At 33.7% G+C, this 18,171-nt stretch overlaps 1 protein-coding gene across 2 annotated transcripts in view; it reads right to left on the minus strand.

The window, feature by feature from the left end:
- The window catches only part of LOC141446704 (ADP-ribosylation factor-like protein 3), a 90,704-nt gene that overhangs the window by 8,769 nt on the left and 63,764 nt on the right, over window positions 1–18,171 (minus strand). The gene's annotated exons all lie outside the window — the stretch shown is intronic.

The following is an 18,171-nucleotide window of genomic DNA, read 5'->3' on the forward strand; positions in this document are numbered from 1 at the left end:
ATTACCATTAAAACATTGCAATTTATACTAGTTATAGAGCTTACTATTCTCTACAATTTGGTAAAGAAATCATTGAATTCTGATGAATACGAAAAGAGAAACAAGCGATTGTAATTTGAAGCTAATTGAAAACCAGCAAAATTTAACCTTCCATATCTCGATTACTATTACCATTAAAACATTGCGATTTATACCAGTTATAGAGCTTACTATTCTCTACAATTTGGTAAAGAAATCATTGAATTCTGATGAATACGAAAAGAGAAACAAGCGATTGTAATTTGAAGCTATTTGAAAACCAGCAAAATTTAACCTTCTATATCTCGATTACTATTACCATTAAAACATTGCGATTTATACCAGTTATAGAGCTTACTATTCTCTACAATTTGGTAAAGAAATCATTGAATTCTGATGAATACTAAAAGAGAAACAAGCGATTGAAATGTGAAGCCATTTGAAAACCAGCAAAATTTAACCTTCCATATCTCGATTACTATTACCATTAAAACATTGCGATTTATACCAGTTATAGAGATTACTATTCTCTACAATTTGGTAAAGAAATCATTGAATTCTGATGAATACGAAAAGAGAAACAAGCGATTGAAATTTGAAGCTATTTGAAAACCAGCAAAATTTAACCTTCTATATCTCGATTACTATTACCATTAAAACATTGCGATTTATACCAGTTATAGAGCTTACTATTCTCTACAATTTGGTAAAGAAATCATTGAATTCTGATGAATACGAAAAGAGAAACAAGCGATTGTAATTTGAAGCTATTTGAAAACCAGCAAAATTTAACCTTCCATATCTCGATTACTATTACCATTAAAACATTGCAATTTATACTAGTTATAGAGCTTACTATTCTCTACAATTTGGTAAAGAAATCATTGAATTCTGATGAATACGAAAAGAGAAACAAGCGATTGTAATTTGAAGCTAATTGAAAACCAGCAAAATTTTTTTTTTTTTTTTTTTTTTTTTTTTTTTTTTTTTTTTTTTTTTTTTTTTTACTTTATTTCTGCAACTGTACATATATACAACAAGCAAAATTGATGTGTGAATAATGTACATATAAATAAATATATATACAAATAGGCATGAGCGATGTGAACGGCGACCATCCAGTGATGGGAGCCGCTAGTTCGCCAAGAAGGCAATCTTACACAGCAGCCATCCTAGGAGGCCGCCGTTCTGCACTTAAATGATCGCGCGGCCACCTCCGCTTTAGTCTTCGATGAGGATTTGAAGGAAGTGTTCTTGAGGATAGGTCACGGATTAGGGGATTAAAATGGAAGGATAGTTTGGAATGAAATTTTGTGTAGCGGGATTGGGCTAGGTCAGAGACAAATGGTATGTTTAAATCGGAATGGATAGTATGGTTGGAGACATAGAAAGGAGCATTGAGGATGGTTCTCAGGATTTTGGATTGTAGGGTTTGAAGACGGTTAAGGTTGGATCGTTTAGCAGTACCGTAAAGTTCAATTCCGTATGTCCATATTGGGGCTATCAGGGCAGTGTAGAGTCTCTTTTTGTTCAGTAAAGTAAGTTTAGAGCGTTTGTCAAGTAGTCGTTTCAACATTTTGTACCTGAAGTTGCAGTCAGTTCGTTTGAGTCTAGTATGAGGGTTCCACGTTAGTCGTTTGTCTAGATGTAGGCCAAGGTATCGTACTTGGTTCGCAGGGGGGATAGGAATGTTATTCAGGTAAAGAGAAGGGAGTGTTTTTTTGTTTAGGGTGAAGACTACATGTTTAGATTTGGGTTCATTTACCTTAATCCTCCATTGCCGAAGCCAGGGTTCGAGGATGTGAAGATGGGATTGCAGGGTTCGTGTTGCCACGACAGGATCTATGTTTGGAGAAAGGATTGCCGTGTCATCGGCATAGGTAAGGGTGATAGTGTTTGGGTGAGTTGGTAGGTCAGCCGTAAATAGTGTGTAGAGGAGGGGAGCAAGAATGCTTCCCTGAGGAACTCCTGCAAGAATGGGATAAATAGGAGAGGATGAGGCACCTTGGACTACTTGGAAGAAACGGTCGGACAGGTAGGACTTGAGGACAAGATAATAGGTTGCAGGTAGGACGCCCTTGAGCTTATACAGCAGCCCTAGGTGCCATACCCTGTCGAAGGCTTGCGATATGTCCAGGAAAACACCCGGGCAGTACTGCTTCAGCTCAAGGGAGGTAGCGATGACATCCACAACGCGATGCGTCTGGTGTACAGTCGAATGGCAACTCCGAAAGCCGAACTGGTGATCAGGAATGAAATTTAGGGCTGCTATTTCATTTTGGAGACGGATTAAGAGGAGCTTTTCAAGGATTTTCCCTAATAAGGGCAGAAGACTTATTGGCCGATATGAGGTGGGGAGGTGTGTAGGTTTTTTGGGCTTGTGTATCATTCTCACTGAAGAGAATTTCCAAAGGATGGGGAAGTAGGTGGTTCGAAGGACTGCATTGTAGAGATGGGTAATAAAAACTATTGCCTTTCTGGGAAACTGGAGTAGGATGTTGGAAGTGATCAGATCATAGCCAGGACTTTTCTTTTTGGGGAGATTAAGGATTATCTTCTTAACTTCTTTAGGAGTGAACGGTTTAGGCGGAAGTGAAAGCTGAAGAGGAATGTCAAGTTCGTTAGTGATGTTTTCAGTATGTTGTAAATCTTGTAAGTCTGGGTGTGGAGTGAAAACTGAGGAAAGATGTTGAGCTAGGCATTGGGCTTTCTCCTCATCGGATTTAGCCCAAGAACCATCCGTCTGTTGAAGAGGGTGAGAGATGTTTTTGTATTTAAGTATTTTCTTGGTAGCAGTCCAGAGAGAGTTGTCATCCGTTGTAAGTGATTCAGTGAAGGTTGAGTATTGTTCGTTATAATATTCTTGCAGTTTGTTAGTAAGTTGTCTGGTCAGTTGATTGAAAAGTCGCTTATGAGAGGGGTATCTGGTGCGATGCCAGAGAGCTCTCGCACGACGTTTCTCTGTAATTAGTTGTCTTAGATAGAGTGGGAGGTTTTGAGGTGTCGGTCTTCTGGGTGGAGTGAGCTGTGTGGTGGAGTGCCACACGCTTTGTTGGATAGAGTCAGTCAAGTATTGTACATTATCATCTAGCTGTTGTGGTGTCTTAAGAGGTACGTTTAAGTTCAGTTTTTGCTCTATAGTCTCTCGAAATACGTCCCAGTCTACAGTCCCGTTAATAAGTGATTGCCTAGGAGGAATTTGTTTTGGATGGATGTCAAGAGTTAGGATAACAGGGCTATGGTCAGAGGATAAATCATTTAGAGTGTGTACATCAGTATATAAGGATGAAATATTGGAGCAGATAAAGAAGTCAAGAAGATCGGGTCTTTTACGAGGAGAGGTTGGCCAATAAGTCGGTTGGGATGAGGATAAGTAGGAGTAACTGTTTTGATTAAGGATGTTAAAAAGTATTCGGCCTCTCGGGTTCGCCACACGACTGCCCCAGCTTGGGTGCTTCGCGTTGTAATCGCCACCGCATATAAATCGAGGACCTAGAGAGGAGAGGAAGGATAAAAGTTGGTTTTGGAGGATTATTTGATTGGGAGGGCAATACACGGCTGCCAAGGTATAGGAAAATGGCTCCGACAACAGAGAGATGACGGTAGTTTGAAGGGAGGGTGTTGCTTGGGATGGGATTAGGAAGTGTGATAAGGAACTGCGAACAAGTACTGCGGTTCCTCCGTGAGCTGTTCCGTCAGGGTGGTTAGTCTTGTAAGTTGTGTATCCTGTAATAAAGAACCTTGATCTGTCAGTGAAGTGTGTCTCAGTTATCAAAGCTACGTCAATACGTTTGTCATGTAGTAGTACTTCAAGTTCCTGTCTGCGGTTTGTCAGTCCGTTAGAATTCCAGAGGAGAAGGGTTAGGGAATGTTGGGTGATGGGCATTAAGGAGCTTGGTTGGGGAGGAGCCTGCTGACTACAGTTGTGAGGAGAGTTATCAGAGGCCCAATAAGTAACTTGAAGTCTGATAGGAAAGAACTGAGGAGTGAATTGATGTCTCCTGAGTTTGAAGGAATTGGAAGTGGAGGGGGAGCTAAAGACGGTTGTGGCCCCGCGGCCACCCGAGCAAATGACATGTTTTTGTTGACTGGGTTGAAAGAAGGAAAGTGTCTTGGTACTTGAGGTGCTGGTGGCGGCTGATCGGCTGGATGCTGTGTTCTTCGGTGGGCTGAAGGATGCTCGTAAACAGGTCGTTGCCTTCTCGATCGCTGTAGTTCTCTGTGAACTATGCAACCTTTGTAGTTCGCAGGATGCTCGCCGTTGCATAGTGCGCATGTAGCTGGAGTGTTCGGCTGCTTTCCGCAATCCGGGGTGAAGTGGTCGCCGGCGCATTTTACGCACCTTGGCTGGTGCTGGCAATAGCTTTTTGTGTGTCCGTATTCTTGACAACGCTTACACTGGACTATAAGTCGTTGTTTATGGGGCTCTTCGACCTTAATTCGAGAATAACATAAAATTTCAATGTCGAAAATATCTTTGTTATTCGGGCGGGGTTCCAAATCTACGAAGAAGAGTGGGAGCGTTTGCTTCGTGACAGGGTGGATAACTGGTGTTACATTCCGTACAGTGTGGCCAAGCTCAGTAAGCTCTTCCTTAATGAGCTCTACGGGAATACTCTGATGCAAATTTCTTATGACTACCCTGTATGACTTCTCTTCTTCTAGCTGGAAGGTGTGGTAGTCGGCTTTGCGCTCTTTGAGGTACCTGATGATACCTCTGTAACTCTCAACTGTTTTTGGGGTGATTACTAAATCAGTAATTCGCGCTTTGCAAGTGAATGTGTCATTTCCCACTATCTCAGATAATTTAGTGCAGAGAACTGAGTATTTCTGAACATTTTTCACATAGATAGGTGGTGGTTTGTGAGTGCGCACTGGCGCGGTAGGTGCGACTTCCATTTCTTCTAGCTCAGAAAGCGGCGCAAAGGGATTATCAGACAAGACTCCCGGTGGAGCTGTGACTGTGATTGCACTCTGTGTGACAATATTAGCAGTGCTCGTAGTAGCTGTTTGCATGTCGGGCATTGCAGGCTGTCGAAAGATAGGCTGGCTGAGAGAAGACAGTGAGCCTTTGGGTTGTTGTTTGGCAGAGGATCTGGTAACCCGAGTTGAGTCTCTCAGCCTTTTAGTTTTGTTGGGTGAGCTGCCCGATATGTTGGTTCTCTTTTTTGAAGTTACTGACGTAGTTGACTCATTGTCAGTAGAGCTTTCTAACACAGTATTGTCACTAAGGCCCATTACTATAACAGTTCATGTTATCACTCATTCAAAAAAAAAAAAAAAAAAAAAAAAAAAAAAAAAAAAAAAAAAAAAAAAAAAAAAAAAAAAAAAAAAGAAGTTCGCGTAATTTAAAAGAATTCAAAAGAGAAAGAGAATTATGTACAGAGAATAGAAATCGGAGAGAATGAGTATTCAATGTCTATATACAGTATGTACAAATAATATTTACAATACAGTTCATTGTCCAACTTTGTAATTATATAAACAGCTACTTACAGTATGTACAAGTATTCTTCTTTTAAACCAATTAAAAGTTAATTGATTTAGCCAGAAAGAAACACTTTACGATATTTAAAGTACTTTTAACGTGTAGCGCGTATTTAAATTGGTCACTGAGACACTTTTCAGCGTTTTATTCGAACAACAAACTACTGAATTTTAAGTAAATTTCACAGAGCAAAAGATGTGATGTTCACTGTTCAAATGTTGTGTATCAACTCCCAGCAAAATTTAACATTCCATATCTCGATTACTATTACCATTAAAACATTGCGATTTATACCAGTTATAGAGCTTATTATTCTCTACAATTTGGTAAAGAAATCATTGAATTCTGATGAATACGAAAAGAGAAACAAGCGATTGTAATTTGAAGCTATTTGAAAACCAGCAAAATTTAACCTTCTATATCTCGATTACTATTACCATTAAAACATTGCGATTTATACCAGTTATAGAGCTTACTATTCTCTACAATTTGGTAAAGAAATCATTGAATTCTGATGAATAGGAAAAGAGAAACAAGCGATTGTAATTTGAAGCTATTTGAAAACCAGAAAAATTTAACCTTCCATATCTCGATTACTATTACCATTAAAACATTGCGATTTATACCAGTTATAGAGCTTACTATTCACTACAATTTGGTAAAGAAATCATTGAATTCTGATGAATACGAAAAGAGAAACAAGCGATTGTAATTTGAAGCTATTTGAAAACCAGCAAAATTTAACCTTCCATATCTTGATTACTATTACCATTAAAACATTGCGATTTATACCAGTTATAGAGCCTACTATTCTCTACAATTTGGTAAAGAAATCATTGAATTCTGATGAATACGAAAAGAGAAACAAGCGATTGTAATTTGAAGCTATTTGAAAACCAGCAAAATTTAACCTTCCATATCTCGATTACTATTACCATTAAAACATTGCGATTTATACCAGTTATAGAGCTTACTATTCTCTACAATTTGGTAAAGAAATCATTGAATTCTGATGAATACGAAAAGAGAAACAAGCGATTGTAATTTGAAGCTATTTGAAAACCAGCAAAATTTAACCTTCTATATCTCGATTACTATTACCATTAAAACATTGCGATTTATACCAGTTATAGAGCTTACTATTCTCTACAATTTGGTAAAGAAATCATTGAATTCTGATGAATACGAAAAGAGAAACAAGCGATTGTAATTTGAAGCTATTTGAAAACCAGCAAAATTTAACCTTCTATATCTCGATTACTATTACCATTAAAACATTGCGATTTATACCAGTTATAGAGCTTACTATTCTCTACAATTTGGTAAAGAAATCATTGAATTCTGATGAATACGAAAAGAGAAACAAGCGATTGTAATTTGAAGCTATTTGAAAACCAGCAAAATTTAACCTTCCATATCTCGATTACTATTACCATTAAAACATTGCGATTTATACCAGTTATAGAGCTTACTATTCTCTACAATTTGGTAAAGAAATCATTGAATTCTGATGAATACGAAAAGAGAAACAAGCGATTGTAATTTGAAGCTATTTGAAAACCAGCAAAATTTAACCTTCCATATCTCGATTACTATTACCATTAAAACATTGCGATTTATACCAGTTATAGAGCTTACTATTCTCTACAATTTGGTAAAGAAATCATTGAATTCTGATGAATACGAAAAGAGAAACAAGCGATTGAAATGTGAAGCTATTTGAAAACCAGCAAAATTTAACCTTCCATATCTCGATTACTATTACCATTAAAACATTGCGATTTATACCAGTTATAGAGATTACTATTCTCTACAATTTGGTAAAGAAATCATTGAATTCTGATGAATACGAAAAGAGAAACAAGCGATTGTAATTTGAAGCTATTTGAAAACCAGCAAAATTTAACCTTCTATATCTCGATTACTATTACCATTAAAACATTGCGATTTATACCAGTTATAGAGCTTACTATTCTCTACAATTTGGTAAAGAAATCATTGAATTCTGATGAATACGAAAAGAGAAACAAGCGATTGTAATTTGAAGCTATTTGAAAACCAGCAAAATTTAACCTTCCATATCTCGATTACTATTACCATTAAAACATTGCGATTTATACCAGTTATAGAGCTTACTATTCTCTACAATTTGGTAAAGAAATCATTGAATTCTGATGAATACGAAAAGAGAAACAAGCGATTGTAATTTGAAGCTATTTGAAAACCAGCAAAATTTAACCTTCTATATCTCGATTACTATTACCATTAAAACATTGCGATTTATACCAGTTATAGAGCTTACTATTCTCTACAATTTGGTAAAGAAATCATTGAATTCTGATGAATACGAAAAGAGAAACAAGCGATTGTAATTTGAAGCTATTTGAAAACCAGCAAAATTTAACCTTCCATATCTCGATTACTATTACCATTAAAACATTGCAATTTATACTAGTTATAGAGCTTACTATTCTCTACAATTTGGTAAAGAAATCATTGAATTCTGATGAATACGAAAAGAGAAACAAGCGATTGTAATTTGAAGCTAATTGAAAACCAGCAAAATTTAACCTTCCATATCTCGATTACTATTACCATTAAAACATTGCGATTTATACCAGTTATAGAGCTTACTATTCTCTACAATTTGGTAAAGAAATCATTGAATTCTGATGAATACGAAAAGAGAAACAAGCGATTGTAATTTGAAGCTATTTGAAAACCAGCAAAATTTAACCTTCTATATCTCGATTACTATTACCATTAAAACATTGCGATTTATACCAGTTATAGAGCTTACTATTCTCTACAATTTGGTAAAGAAATCATTGAATTCTGATGAATACGAAAAGAGAAACAAGCGATTGAAATGTGAAGCCATTTGAAAACCAGCAAAATTTAACCTTCCATATCTCGATTACTATTACCATTAAAACATTGCGATTTATACCAGTTATAGAGATTACTATTCTCTACAATTTGGTAAAGAAATCATTGAATTCTGATGAATACGAAAAGAGAAACAAGCGATTGAAATTTGAAGCTATTTGAAAACCAGCAAAATTTAACCTTCTATATCTCGATTACTATTACCATTAAAACATTGCGATTTATACCAGTTATAGAGCTTACTATTCTCTACAATTTGGTAAAGAAATCATTGAATTCTGATGAATACGAAAAGAGAAACAAGCGATTGTAATTTGAAGCTATTTGAAAACCAGCAAAATTTAACCTTCCATATCTCGATTACTATTACCATTAAAACATTGCAATTTATACTAGTTATAGAGCTTACTATTCTCTACAATTTGGTAAAGAAATCATTGAATTCTGATGAATACGAAAAGAGAAACAAGCGATTGTAATTTGAAGCTAATTGAAAACCAGCAAAATTTAACCTTCCATATCTCGATTACTATTACCATTAAAACATTGCGATTTATACCAGTTATAGAGCTTATTATTCTCTACAATTTGGTAAAGAAATCATTGAATTCTGATGAATACGAAAAGAGAAACAAGCGATTGTAATTTGAAGCTATTTGAAAACCAGCAAAATTTAACCTTCTATATCTCGATTACTATTACCATTAAAACATTGCGATTTATACCAGTTATAGAGCTTACTATTCACTACAATTTGGTAAAGAAATCATTGAATTCTGATGAATACGAAAAGAGAAACAAGCGATTGTAATTTGAAGCTATTTGAAAACCAGCAAAATTTAACCTTCCATATCTTGATTACTATTACCATTAAAACATTGCGATTTATACCAGTTATAGAGCCTACTATTCTCTACAATTTGGTAAAGAAATCATTGAATTCTGATGAATACGAAAAGAGAAACAAGCGATTGTAATTTGAAGCTATTTGAAAACCAGCAAAATTTAACCTTCCATATCTCGATTACTATTACCATTAAAACATTGCGATTTATACCAGTTATAGAGCTTACTATTCTCTACAATTTGGTAAAGAAATCATTGAATTCTGATGAATACGAAAAGAGAAACAAGCGATTGTAATTTGAAGCTATTTGAAAACCAGCAAAATTTAACCTTCTATATCTCGATTACTATTACCATTAAAACATTGCGATTTATACCAGTTATAGAGCTTACTATTCTCTACAATTTGGTAAAGAAATCATTGAATTCTGATGAATACGAAAAGAGAAACAAGCGATTGTAATTTGAAGCTATTTGAAAACCAGCAAAATTTAACCTTCTATATCTCGATTACTATTACCATTAAAACATTGCGATTTATACCAGTTATAGAGCTTACTATTCTCTACAATTTGGTAAAGAAATCATTGAATTCTGATGAATACGAAAAGAGAAACAAGCGATTGTAATTTGAAGCTATTTGAAAACCAGCAAAATTTAACCTTCCATATCTCGATTACTATTACCATTAAAACATTGCGATTTATACCAGTTATAGAGCTTACTATTCTCTACAATTTGGTAAAGAAATCATTGAATTCTGATGAATACGGAAAGAGAAACAAGCGATTGTAATTTGAAGCTATTTTGAGTTGACCTCTAGCACTCATAGAGAGTAGACGTGTTTGTTTGTCTCTGTAATCAACCTTATAGTTTCTTACAGTATTTCTTTTAAATAAGTTTTTTTTTTTTCTTTTTCTTGTCTTTTTCTCTCTGTTTAATAAGTTTTTCTTGTTTTTACTGTTTAATAAGGTAATAAATTCAATCACAAGAGACGTTTCGAACTGACTTTTTTGGATACGCTAAATTTGTCTTTCTTCAAATTGTGAAAGTAAGTTGTTTTATACAATTTTGAATAAACATTATCAATATGGGTGGAAATGAAAAGAAGAGTGATTGTCCAGATGGTGGCAGTGCGGGGCAAGACTTGGCTACTTTGGTATTAACTAAACTTGAAAATATTTCTACTGACATCAAGAATATGGACTCCAAAATTACAAACTTAGAAACTAATAACCAAAGTTTGCAGGCTAATATAATAGAGCTGAAAGCAGACTTCAACAAAATTGTCCCTAAATTACAAAAAGATTTAAACTCATGTAAAAAAGATTTGTTCGTGCTAAAAAAAGAAAACAATATTCTCAAAAACGAAATAATTGAAATGAAAAGAGACTTAATTGAAAATTCTCAAGTTCGGTTCCAGAATGTTCTGAAAATAGACAACATTCCAATCGTCGAAGGCGAGAATTTGTTTTCAATTTTGAAGGACATAGCCGATAAAGTGGGGATGGATTTAAGCTCGGAAATGATAGATGATATTTATCGCTTAAGAATCCCCAACAGAAATAGTAATTTCCCGCCTGCAATAATCGTTAAATTTGTACGTAATTCAGTCAAGAAAAACTTCATTATAAATGCAAAACAGAAGAGAAGTTCTTTAATTATATCACAAAACCAGGTGTTTGTAAATGAATTCTTATCTCCTCTAAAGCTCAGTTTATTTCGAAGAGCTCGTCAGTTAAAATTGGAAGGTAAATTAAAGCAAGTTTGGACAAAAAACGGAATAATACTTATGAGAAAAGAGGAAAATTCTCAACCCACAATAATTAGGACACATGAAGACCTGGCGGATCCAGACGAAAAATTCCCTGCATCTCAATCTGAAAATATAGACGTAACCCCCACTGAAACGGACATTGAAGATATAGAAACGGACTCTTCATCAGTTCGAACAACCAGGAGTCAGTCTACAAATAAAAGAAAACCGAGGTCAGTCAAATCTAATAATCTAAAATCTTTTTTAGTAAAAACCGCGTCTCAAAAAAACAAGTAACGCCAAATAAAATACCTAGTTCTTTAGTTTCTAAACAAAATCTAAGTTTTATTTTCTGGAATTTATATGGTTTTAATACATTGTACAATTTATCGGCTCAGGATATAGATAAAATCGTTAATGTAGATATTTTTTGTCTTTATGAAACGTGGATTACTTCTAATTTAGTTATTAAACCTAATTTTTTACAGGAATTCGATTATTTTTTGGTTAAGGCAACAAAATATTTTGTAAAAGGCAGAGCAAGTGGAGGTATCATAATATTTTTGAGGAAATCTTTATTCAATAATATAAGAGTATTAATTTCTAAAGACTGGTTTTTATGTTTATTAGTTGAGTATGACAACAAAACTATAGTAATTGGAACAGTTTACTGGAAACCGGGCCATGAAAATAATTATTTGCTAGAAGAGATCTCTAATGATTTAAATTACTTATTTTTTAATTATGGACAATTCCACATTATCATTGGGGGAGATTGGAATGCCAGGATTGGTTCGTTGAATAATGTAGATGATGAAATTTTTAATTCTTGCAATTTTTCAGGTCAACGTAGTTCAATGGATGGCATAATTGACAAACGGGGGGAAAAACTAATTGATATTATGGAAAGCGTGGGAATGATAGTTTGCAATGGGAGATCACCAAGTGATATTCCCGCACAATATACCTACTCTGGTCCAAATGGGTGTAGTGTAGTAGATAACATATGGGTATCTTTCTCCTGTGTGAACGTTGTCAATGATTTAAAAATTCTGGATATATGTGAATTCTCGGACCATTTCCCTTGCCTCCTTTCCTTAAACCATAAATATGATAATAATAACTCCAAACCTACGACCCAAATAACCCGTATTCACCGAAATGCTACAAATCTAAGCTTATTTAAAGCGATTTTAGAATCCTCCCCAAATCAATTTGATCTAAATTTGAATATCAATGAACTCTGCAATAATTTCACTGATGCAATCAAAAGTCATCTGTCCGAGGCAGATATTCTTAAAACACAAACATTAAAAACTGTGAACCCTAATAAACCATGGTTTGATAGTCGTTGCTATAAAGCAAAAAAAGAAGTTCGTGATCGGCTTAAAAATTGTCGACAAAACTCGTTCTCTCCGAATTCACTAAACTTATTTTTAAGCGCAAAGAAATCCTATAAAAATCTCATAAATCATATTAAGTTTGAATATCATCAAAAATTAAACTCAAAACTAGAAACTGTAAAAAATTCTGCTGATTTTTGGTCATCAATAAAAAAATTTAAACCCAGGGTTCCCCGGCAAAATGCGATCTCGATAAAGCAGTGGGAGACATTTCACAAGAACTCTATTCCTCTGAGAGTAGATATCGATACTAAGTTTATGAGTTATCGTACGTCCGAATTAGATAATGATATCACCTTAGATGAATTGTTGGCAGTTATAAACTCTAGTAAAAACAATAAATCTACCGGATTAGATTTAATAGCAAATGAATGTTATAAGTGTATGAATGACCACTGGGTTCAACAAGTTTTAAATATATATAACAAAATCTGGCGAGAGGAAAACGTTCCTTTAAACTGGGTCAAAGTAAGGATGATAATGTTACATAAAAAAGGCCCCACAGATGACCCTCAAAATTACAGGGGAATATCCATATTAAACACCATTGTTAAACTCTTCAATGCGATTTTGTACAATAGACTAAAAAACTGGTCAGAAGTAAAACAATTAATTCCTGAAACACAAACGGGATTCAGGGCGGGTAAAGGTTGCAGAGATAGTGTGTTTATATTGTCCTCAGTTGTAAACATCTCCTTGAGGCTTAAGAAAAGTAAGATCTTGGCAATATTTGTTGACTTTAAACGTGCCTTTGACACGGTAAATCATCAAAAACTCTGGCATCGACTGTATAACCTAGGTATTCAAGGTAAACTGCTACGTATTTTAATAAAATTATACGAGTCGGCGTCTTTTGTTTTGCAAGATGGTTCCCAAACCTCTGATTCTATATTCATATCTGAGGGTGTCTTGCAGGGGGACATTCTGAGCCCACTGCTCTTCATATTATTTATTTCTGATATCGAAGAGTTCTTCATAAATAGAAATGTTGAGGGTATCCCCATCAATCGTTATAGAAACCTGCTTTGCTTACTTTATGCCGATGATTTAGTCATCATGGCACGTAGTTGGAGGGACGCTCAAAACAAGTTACGCATATTGGAAGAATATTCCTCACATAGTAGCCTAACGGTTAATATTAATAAAACAATGGTACTCCCATTTCATAAAGGAGGCAGACTAGGGAAAATAAAGAAGCTAATTTATAATAACTCAACTCTTCAACTTATAAACACATTTAATTATTTAGGAGTCCCTTTTTCTAGCTCTGGTAAGTTTGCCCTTGCTAGTAAATATTTTTTATCAAAAAGCGTAATAGCTAATTCAGCAGTATTGAAAACACTAGCCAGTTGTAAATCTGTAGCGTGGGACACAAAGACCAAATTATTTCGGGCAGTATCGGAGAGCACTCTCCTGTACATGTCTGAAATATGGGGCCCCCCATACGCAGATCTAATAGAAAAGGGGCAATTATCTTTTTATAAAACTCTTCTCCATCTTCCAATCAACACCCCCAACTATCTTGTAAGATTAGAGACAGGTCAAGTTCACATGAAGTATAAGCTCTTTAAAAGAATGGTGAACTGGTGGATCTCCATACTGAATATGCCAGAAGATCACTTACCAAAGATATGTTACAATCGCCTTGTTGAACTCGCCGATACATTTAACTTGCCCTTTAACTGGGTGCTGGAGTTAAGAAAATATCTTTCCATCATAGGTTCAGAGGAAATTTGGATTGCCCAAGACCCCTATCTTATCAAAGAAAATTATAATAATTTAGCGCAAAGATATTTAAACCATTTGATCTCTAAAGACATTGAGTCTGCTATAAATAGTAGTTTCAATGTTTTTTACAGGGATATGTGCTCCTTCGGAACCACCCAAAGTTACCTCAGTAAAAAAAATCATATCAATAAAATTAGGATATTCGCTCAGCTAAGGTTGTCTGGGAAACATCGCGCCCGAGTCTGGCATAGAAATTTTACAATAACCTTTTCTGAGGAATCCGAATGCCCTCTTTGCAGGAACAGTCGGGATAGTCTAATTCATACCCTATTATCATGTCCAATTCTTTCCTCTTTTAGGGACACGTATATCGGGAAATACATAGTCATTCAAAATTCTGACAGAGAAAATTTTCTGGATCTACTGTCAGCTGAGAATGACAATAATAAAATGAATAATATTTATTATTTTGTAACGAAAAGCTTAAAACTTAGAAAACTATTATTAGAGTTTTAATTAATTTACAATTTTTCATTGATAGCCTATTTTTAATTAGCTAGCTACTTGCCTGCCTTATCGAACCTGTTTAATATTGTTTATCAGAAAATTAGTTTGGTTCATGTAAAGCTCTCTGTTTTATTTATTTAAAAGAAAATTCTTGTTTCATTTGTTTAACATGACGTCCAAGGTTTTCTCTTAATTTGTATTTAGTATTAATGTATCTTATTGTATTAGAGAATCTTGATTTCATTTATTTATTTTATTTTCTGTTATTTTTTCTGTTTTTCATTTATTTACTTTTATTTTTTTTCTGTTACTCTGTTACAAACTTATTCAGTATTTGTCAATTTAATTTCTATTACATAAGCTACCTACCTTATATTAGTTTCATATTAAATTCTATTTTATTGTAAAGAAGTTTGTATTGGTCAACTCATTGCTATGAGTTGTGTAAAACTCTATAAGCAATAAAAAATTCATTCATTCATTCATTCATTCAATTTGAAGCTATTTGAAAACCAGCAAAATTTAACCTTCCATATCTTGATTACTATTACCATTAAAACATTGCGATTTATACCAGTTATAGAGCTTACTATTCTCTACAATTTGGTAAAGAAATCATTGAATTCTGATGAATACGAAAAGAGAAACAAGCGATTGTAATTTGAAGCTATTTGAAAACCAGCAAAATTTAACCTTCCATATCTCGATTACTATTACCATTAAAACATTGCGATTTATACCAGTTATAGAGCCTACTATTCTCTACAATTTGGTAAAGAAATCATTGAATTCTGATGAATACGAAAAGAGAAACAAGCGATTGTAATTTGAAGCTATTTGAAAACCAGCAAAATTTAACCTTCCATATCTCGATTACTATTACCATTAAAACATTGCGATTTATACCAGTTATAGAGCTTACTATTCTCTACAATTTGGTAAAGAAATCATTGAATTCTGATGAATACGAAAAGAGAAACAAGCGATTGTAATTTGAAGCTATTTGAAAACCAGCAAAATTTAACCTTCTATATCTCGATTACTATTACCATTAAAACATTGCGATTTATACCAGTTATAGAGCTTACTATTCTCTACAATTTGGTAAAGAAATCATTGAATTCTGATGAATACGAAAAGAGAAACAAGCGATTGTAATTTGAAGCTATTTGAAAACCAGCAAAATTTAACCTTCCATATCTTGATTACTATTACCATTAAAACATTGCGATTTATACCAGTTATAGAGCTTACTATTCTCTACAATTTGGTAAAGAAATCATTGAATTCTGATGAATACGAAAAGAGAAACAAGCGATTGTAATTTGAAGCTATTTGAAAACCAGCAAAATTTAACCTTCCATATCTCGATTACTATTACCATTAAAACATTGCGATTTATACCAGTTATAGAGCCTACTATTCTCTACAATTTGGTAAAGAAATCATTGAATTCTGATGAATACGAAAAGAGAAACAAGCGATTGTAATTTGAAGCTATTTGAAAACCAGCAAAATTTAACCTTCCATATCTCGATTACTATTACCATTAAAACATTGCGATTTATACCAGTTATAGAGCTTACTATTCTCTACAATTTGGTAAAGAAATCATTGAATTCTGATGAATACGAAAAGAGAAACAAGCGATTGTAATTTGAAGCTATTTGAAAACCAGCAAAATTTAACCTTCTATATCTCGATTACTATTACCATTAAAACATTGCGATTTATACCAGTTATAGAGCTTACTATTCTCTACAATTTGGTAAAGAAATCATTGAATTCTGATGAATACGAAAAGAGAAACAAGCGATTGTAATTTGAAGCTATTTGAAAACCAGCAAAATTTAACCTTCCATATCTCGATTACTATTACCATTAAAACATTGCGATTTATACCAATTATAGAGCTTACTATTCTCTACAATTTGGTAAAGAAATCATTGAATTCTGATGAATACGAAAAGAGAAACAAGCGATTGTAATTTGAAGCTATTTGAAAACCAGCAAAATTTAACCTTCCATATCTTGATTACTATTACCATTAAAACATTGCGATTTATACCAGTTATAGAGCCGACTATTCTCTACAATTTGGTAAAGAAATCATTGAATTCTGATGAATACGAAAAGAGAAACAAGCGATTGTAATTTGAAGCTATTTGAAAACCAGCAAAATTTAACCTTCCATATCTCGATTACTATTACCATTAAAACATTGCGATTTATGGCAGTTATAGAGCTTACTATTCTCTACAATTTGGTAAAGAAATCATTGAATTCTGATGAATACGAAAAGAGAAACAAGCGATTGAAATGTGAAGCTATTTGAAAACCAGCAAAATTTAACCTTCCATATCTCGATTACTATTACCATTAAAACATTGCGATTTATACCAGTTATAGAAATTACTATTCTATACAATTTGGTAAAGAAATCATTGAATTCTGATGAATACGAAAAGAGAAACAACCGATTGAAATTTGAAGCTATTTGAAAACCAGCAAAATTTAACCTTCTATATCTCGATTACTATTACCATTAAAACATTGCGATTTATACCAGTTATAGAGCTTACTATTCTCTACAATTTGGTAAAGAAATCATTGAATTCTGATGAATACGAAAAGAGAAACAAGCGATTGTAATTTGAAGCTAATTGAAAACCAGCAAAATTTAACCTTCCATATCTCGATTACTATTACCATTAAAACATTGCGATTTATACCAGTTATAGAGCTTATTATTCTCTACAATTTGGTAAAGAAATCATTGAATTCTGATGAATACGAAAAGAGAAACAAGCGATTGTAATTTGAAGCTATTTGAAAACCAGCAAAATTTAACCTTCTATATCTCGATTACTATTACCATTAAAACATTGCGATTTATACCAGTTATAGAGCTTACTATTCTCTACAATTTGGTAAAGAAATCATTGAATTCTGATGAATAGGAAAAGAGAAACAAGCGATTGTAATTTGAAGCTATTTGAAAACCAGAAAAATTTAACCTTCCATATCTCGATTACTATTACCATTAAAACATTGCGATTTATACCAGTTATAGAGCTTACTATTCACTACAATTTGGTAAAGAAATCATTGAATTCTGATGAATACGAAAAGAGAAACAAGCGATTGTAATTTGAAGCTATTTGAAAACCAGCAAAATTTAACCTTCCATATCTTGATTACTATTACCATTAAAACATTGCGATTTATACCAGTTATAGAGCCTACTATTCTCTACAATTTGGTAAAGAAATCATTGAATTCTGATGAATACGAAAAGAGAAACAAGCGATTGTAATTTGAAGCTATTTGAAAACCAGCAAAATTTAACCTTCCATATCTCGATTACTATTACCATTAAAACATTGCGATTTATACCAGTTATAGAGCTTACTATTCTCTACAATTTGGTAAAGAAATCATTGAATTCTGATGAATACGAAAAGAGAAACAAGCGATTGTAATTTGAAGCTATTTGAAAACCAGCAAAATTTAACCTTCTATATCTCGATTACTAT

Source organism: Rhodnius prolixus, unplaced genomic scaffold (assembly GCF_049639745.1).
Source record: "Rhodnius prolixus isolate KJV_2025 unplaced genomic scaffold, Rpr scaffold_7, whole genome shotgun sequence".
In the NCBI taxonomy this organism is placed as follows: Eukaryota; Metazoa; Arthropoda; class Insecta; order Hemiptera; family Reduviidae; genus Rhodnius; species Rhodnius prolixus.